Here is a 6,759-nt window from a genome sequence, read left to right on the forward strand (position 1 = left end):
AACCAGCAAGCAAACAAACCTCGAGGAATGATAACGGTACGGCTCCAAGCAGATGGGGTGGGGGTCGTTTTGCGAGAAGCCAACAAACAAACTTACGGAACATGGTAGGGATAGTCCTCCTAATGCCGGCAACGTTTGGCAAGGCCAGTTCATTCAGGGATGACTTACAGGGGAAACATGGCGATAGCCCTGACTTTCATCCTGAGCTGGACAAATTCGCGACAGGTGCGAGGCGCGGGGCATGCCGGGAGGTAAACAGGTGTCCTTGGTTTAAAAGCTGTGCTTGTCTCAAGTAAAAAAAATGAGTCTTTACTGCATATAAAACCGGTACTTTGATTCCTACCTTCCCAACCAGCTCCCTAAGTCTAGTTTCGTAACTTCGATTTCTGACGCACTTTCACTTTTTCGTCGAGACTATCACCTCGCTTGAACCAGCTGCAGTACCGCTATTTATCGCTAACACATGTCGTGCGCCGTTAGTCGGTTGTTCGCGTTCGACGTAACTCTCATTGGGTTCATGACAAAGGGATTGGACATTAGCCAGATATTTCCGTACCCGGATGCTTTCAGGTTAGGTGACACGTGCGTGTTGCCTGGAGAGAAGACTTCCAATACACTGAAAATTTTGTTTGCGGGTTTATGACGGCTTACATAGAATCTTCCTTCCTTATTTCTTGTGCCCTAATCGGTGGTGTCACACCATGGAATACTGGTAAGACGTACGCAGAACGCCATGCGCACACGTATCAGTTCGGCGTAGAAATTAATGTTCAACTGGCCGACGTTACATCGGACTAACAGGCGCTACATCCGATTTCTCTTTGGACGAAACTATAGGGAAACTGCGAAACATGCTTATCTATACGCGAACAAGACGTCCTCTTTACTATTAATCTCATCAGAGGAGGTAGCCAATAGCGGAACTGCATCTTATGACCAATAATTAACACGTCAGCTTTCTATTCAATTAATATTGACCAATCGGAATAATCTCACAGCAGAGACGACCAATCGTAAAAATACATTTTTCTGGCCAATAGCAGGGCGGGATTCTCCTCTGATTGACCAATCGCAGACCAGTCCTTGCAGCTGTGGATCTCCTGTGCAGCTGTGGACCTTTAGTCGAGCTGCGCAAGTCGCTTGTCTCGTCAGTCGATTCCTGATCCGCCAAGGCAAGGACTGTCCCACGGGCTCGTCTACCGACGCCGCGCCGTAAGCCGGAACGGCTGCACGCGGCAATTAAGGGGCCGGGGAGGGAGCCGCCAAACGACACCGTAAGGTTCTTCACGACATCCGGGGAGACGTCAAGAGAATCTCCGAGCTCATCTTCGAGGAGACTCGCGGCGTTCTAACCGGTGAGTCCGTCGGAAGGCGGCACATCATTAGCTGTGTTGGTAGCTTTAATTGCTTCATGACAGTTTATCAGAGGCGTCTATAGCTAGTTCTAGTTGTACGTTACATTCCCACCTGACCGTTGGACAGCCGTTGAGCCTTTTTCGCCTTTGTTGCAGACAGGTGAGCTGATGTGTGCCCGTCTCTTCTACCGACATTGCACCAAGCCGGAATGTCTGCACGTGGCGCAGGAGGCAAGCTGCCGGGGAAGGGAGGCGCCAAACCTCACCGTAAGGTTCATGACAGGATTCGGGGAGACTCCGAGAGAACCTCCCGGGTCACCTACACAGGCTATAGGAGACCCGCTGGCTAAATGGTGAGACCGACAGTCGCTATATAGGCTCTGCTTAGCATCAAATATGTTGGTAGAATTCATTAATTGATGACTATTCATTAGAGGTGTCCAGTTCTATGTGTATGTCACATTCCCACTTGCCGTTGGGCAGCAGTTGAGCCTTTTGTGTTTGTTGCAGGCAGCTGATGGCCCTCCTCTTACACCGACATCGCACGAAGCTGACATGTCTGCACGCGGCAATGGAGACAAGCTGCTGGGAACTCGGCGCCAGACGTCTGGGGAGACGTCTAGGGAATCTCCGGGCTCAACTTCGAGGAGACGCGCGGGCTTCTAACGGTGAGACTGCCGGCAGACGGTTTAGCGTTAGCTGTGTTGAAATGTGTAGAATTCATTAATTGGTTACTCTTTATCAGAGGTGTCTAACTGTATGTCACATTCCCACTTGACATTTGCCGGCCGACAGCCATGATTTGAGCGGTTTGTGTTTGTTGCAGCGATGGCGAGGCAGTCGATGCGGGCCCGTCTCTTCCTGGGTCGAATCGCACCGTAACCCGAAGTCTGCGCGCGCAAGGCCGCCAAACGTCACCGCAAGGTTATTCACGACAAGATACCGGGCATCGCCCAGCCGAGGAGACTTCAAGCAAATCTCCGGCCGCCGGCCCATCTCCGAGGAACCCCGCGGTGCTGCAGGTGAGACCGCCGGCTAGGTCGAGAATCGAACCCGCTATGCCGTCAGGGCATCCAGGGTAGGGACCTTCTTGGCTTACTCTGAGCGACAGCGTGGTGCTTTAACTTTAATATGTACCACGGAAAATTCCCAGTAGTTAGGTAAACAAAATAGGGACGCGAAAACCTCCCGTCTCCTCCACGAAAACTTCCTGGCATTCAAATCAAATGTACTAAATTATTCTTTTTACTACTAGGACGAGACAAGTCGCGTGGAGAGAGGCGGTCAATAGCTGAATAAAGGCCAGCCCGTCTCGACAATGACCCGATGGACATACCGTATATAACAAGGTGAGCAATTAGTTCAATCAAATGTCGCCGCCGGCTTTGAACAGTGTACATTTGCAACTTTCGTCAACCTTGACCAGTTTACACCACGCTATTTTTGTGTTGCATGCGTTTCAGTACTGATTGTTTATACTGACTTGTGCATGAAACTGTTTTCCATCTCTTCCTGTCACCACCATCCACTCCGGGCAGCATCGATCCTTGTGTTTTTTAGTGTCAATCACAACGAAGCAAGAATATGCTAGTCTGGATGTCTCGTACTAATTGCTTTTTCTATAAGCTAGTTAATAACCACATCAATATTAATACAGATAGTCTACTGAAACCAGCTCAGGGGCGCACCCGGGGAAGCCACACACTCAAATTTCAACCACTTTACGCCCGAACAGACTCTTACAAATATTCATACTTCCCCCGCACCATGCCCGAGTGGAACGCCCTGCCTGGCGCGGTTGTTACGGCTCCCACCGTTGAGTCTTTCCGCGCCAGGCTGGAGGCCTGCCCGCCTTAGCCTAGGACCTCCCCCCCCCCCTACTTTGCACCTAGCGGGGTTATTTGGGGGTAGTTTAAGTTGAAGTTGAAGTTATCTGACTTTCTTGTAGTTACGAGAAGCTGGGAAGGAGACACCCCTAAGCACGCAGCTTCCAGGATCTTATCAATACCATCAAGCCCGGATCAGCTACACCGATATCCGTGGTGGGACTGATTCTGATGCCGAGTACGCCATCTCCTCAGCCAAAGAAACTGCTGATCGTGTGTACACCCCGCTACGGGACCTGGTGGACGTCAAACCAAGAATGATAAGTTTTTGTTTGTCTGATTGGAAGGGGTTGAAAATATGTAGAATGTAAACATCTTGCAGAAATGGCTGGGACACGTCGTTGGCTTGATAGGACGTTAATGATTTGTGATGTTTCCATTTATAGCTTTAACTGAACCTACGAATCCGCCTCTGTCTACCTGAGGCATTGTCGGCAGGGATAGTCACGATCTCCTGGTTGATGGGGAGGTGCTTGTGTATGTTTTGATGATGTCCTGAGTGGTGTTGCTGGTATGGGGTTAGGTTGTTTTCTGTGTGGTAGCTCCTTTTGTACTCAGGGCTTTAGCCTGTTTCTGTGGTGCACAGGCCCGGTGTGTGGCTGACTTAGTTTCTGTGTCTATGTCGATGGCTGGGATTGTGTTTGGGGTTATTGCAGTGTTCGGTCCTCCGGAAAACGGCGACTTCTCTGGTTCTGTTAGTTTATGGCTGCTTGTGTTCTTCTACTACCTGTCGTCTTTTCTGCCTTGTGTGGTGGTTTAGGGTCGGGGACCTACACCATTACACAAGATGCCCTGTGTCGTAATCTTGGGTCCCGAACCAAGACGACGGCACAGGGCCAGAAAGGAAGACAAGTGGTTGAAGAACTCTAGTAGTCATGAGCCAACAGAGCCGGGGATGTTGTTGTTTTCTGAAGGATTTAACATTGCAATTACTCTGAATGCAATTCCGGCCATCGACATACTCACAGAAACCGAATCAGTCGCATATCGTACCCGTGTACCACAGAAACTGACTGAAGCGCTGTGTGCAAAAGTAGCCACCGCTCTCAAAATGTCCTAATCCCTCACCAGCAATATCTCTTAAGATATCACCAAAACGTACTCAACATCTTGCCACCCACCAAGAGATCGTGATTCTCCCCGCTGATAATGCTTCAGGTAGACGGAGGGAATGGTATATTTCTGGGTTGAACCTAGAGCTGAAATTACAATCACAAATCATTAACTTCCTGTCACGCCCCACCAGCAGCTATGAAGAATGTGATATGATAGAATTATCTAATGCCTAGTCTGTAGACTAAAGTTCGTGTTAATGAACTTGGAGTGTTCCGCAAAATAGACTTGTCTGCCTGGCGTTTCACTGTGCATTGTCTTGTTGCAATGGCTATCATGTGTACTATGTTATATGCATGTAGGTAAGCTTACTGTATGCTCGGCTATCTTCATTGGTCAAGTTTGATTTTCGTCATGTCTTTGCAATGATTGACTGATTCTTGGCAAGTTCTTGCCTGAGATTCGTCACCTGGTTGCGCGTTTACTGTATGTGAACGTGTTTAAGACCGTAGTACGTGTGCTGTATGTAAACGTATAAGGAAAGTGAAAATGCCTGCCTATTGATCTTCGAATTCTGCGTGTGGTTTTGAGTTTTAGCAGTCTTTTGTCAGCCGCATTTGTTCTAAATGTATCAATTCTGCTACGTTATTCTCTGACAGAATTGTATGACAATAAATCGATCTTTTTCTTGTGTGTCCTTTGTCGATACTCATGATCAGTGACTAAAGGTCTTTTGCTCTCACTTGGCTTTTTTAATTCGTGTATTTCGCTTGTATTCTGGTACGAGAGTGGCCACCTTGCCCTAGAATGGAGGCGAAATATATAAATACATGAGCTTTGAGAGCAAAGGTCTTTTTCCTCTGAAAATTGTTCTTTATACTTTTGTAACTTTGACCAATAAACAAAGCTGCAATCTTAGCCTACACATTTGTTTGGAAGATAGCCTACACATTTGTTTAGATGATAGCCTACACATTTGTTTAGATGACAACATGTTTAGAACATATTTCCTCTGGACTGGTGTCTAAGTGGCGTACGTAAGCGTCGGTAGCTAAGTTACTTACTCTGAGCAAGTACATTGATTGGTTTAGTATCAGTGCAAGTAAAGATGTGTTGTCTCGTATTTTTGACGAAAAGAGAAGTTTACATATTTGTACTGCGTTCTGATAGTATTCAACTTTGTAGTCGGCAGCACGTGCTTAAATGTGAACAGGCCTGACAGTAAATGTATCTTTCTTGTGTTCTAAAATATTTGCAGGAGGTACTAAAAGTCTTTTGTTCTCACTTTAAGCCTTTTTATTTCGCGAGTTTTGCGGTTATCCTTGTACAAGCGTGGCCACCTTGTCCAAGAATAGACGCAAAATACGTGAATACAGACTTTGGGAGCAAAATTCTTTTCCTCAAATAGACTCTGGGTCTTAGAAATAAGTAGATGTAATAAATCTAAGTGCGTTGGGTTCTTTTGTAACTTTTTGATACACAGCTGTACACTGCATTCATCTATTTTGTCAACAACTGCTATCGAATAAACAGTTTAAACCCAGGCGTGTAGTTTTCATTTCACACTGAATTTAGAAGGAAATAAGAAGGATCTAGGAAATCAAAATTCACTTTTATTCCAACCATCGTGTTCATACAGCTACTAATGTCTGCAATAAAGTGTTGCAATAAAAAGGAAATTTCAAATTGCTTCTACCTGTTCAGTCATTTATTCCAGCGATGTCTTTCATTGCTGCAGAAATATTCTATTCCCCGGCCCATCCATGAGGGCCTGCATGGGGGGGTAGCGATTACGAATTACGGAAAAGTTTTGCCGCCGATTACGAATTACGTTAAATTTTCAGAGCCGATTTCGAATTACGTTAAATCATGAGGCTTCCCAACCAACTTAACGCATGATTCAACTACAGTATCTAGTTCTGCATCAAAACTGTTCATTTTTATATTTATTGTGGTGACAATGAATCTGTTGATGACCACACTAAACCGTATAACTATAATGAGTAGCCGTGACGGCGGCAGTGAATTTCGAATGGGAAGGGACAGCAAGATATTCCGGAACGTACGTTGACCACGTCGAGCGCCGAAGGCGCGAGACGTCCAGGAAAATTGTAAAAATCTTGACCCCCTGAAACGCTATAACCTTGGTTTTGAGTGCCACATTTTGCTGTTACACTAAGCTATGTTTGATGACATATCTATAAGTGAAAAGAATATTCAAGAGTTTAATAGTATGGTGCGCGATGCCCCGAGTCCCGACATATATCGGGCTGGAGCGACCCGGCGATTGTAGGTCGATCCGGGAGAATACCCGGGAAAATCTCAACCCGCTCAAATACATTTTGAGGGGCAATATCTGCACTCATAGTGAAAAGTACACAAGGTTTTCTGCTAGATTGTTTGCCCTCCCGACATATTTTCGCCGGAGGCGTACATGTAACAATCGCAGGTAGGCACGAGGGCAT

At 46.5% G+C, this 6,759-nt stretch overlaps 1 long non-coding RNA gene across 1 annotated transcript; it reads left to right on the forward strand.

Annotated features, from left to right (window-relative positions):
- The first annotated feature begins 1,867 nt into the window (after window positions 1-1,867).
- On the forward strand, window positions 1,868-5,073 carry LOC136440774 (uncharacterized). The gene is made up of 3 exons (XR_010756710.1): window positions 1,868-2,433; window positions 2,611-2,704; window positions 3,304-5,073. It is a non-coding gene; the product is annotated as an uncharacterized lncRNA (long non-coding RNA).
- The last annotated feature ends 1,686 nt before the right edge of the window (window positions 5,074-6,759 follow it).

This window comes from Branchiostoma lanceolatum, chromosome 8 (genome assembly GCF_035083965.1).
Source record: "Branchiostoma lanceolatum isolate klBraLanc5 chromosome 8, klBraLanc5.hap2, whole genome shotgun sequence".
NCBI lineage: Eukaryota > Metazoa > Chordata > Leptocardii > Amphioxiformes > Branchiostomatidae > Branchiostoma > Branchiostoma lanceolatum.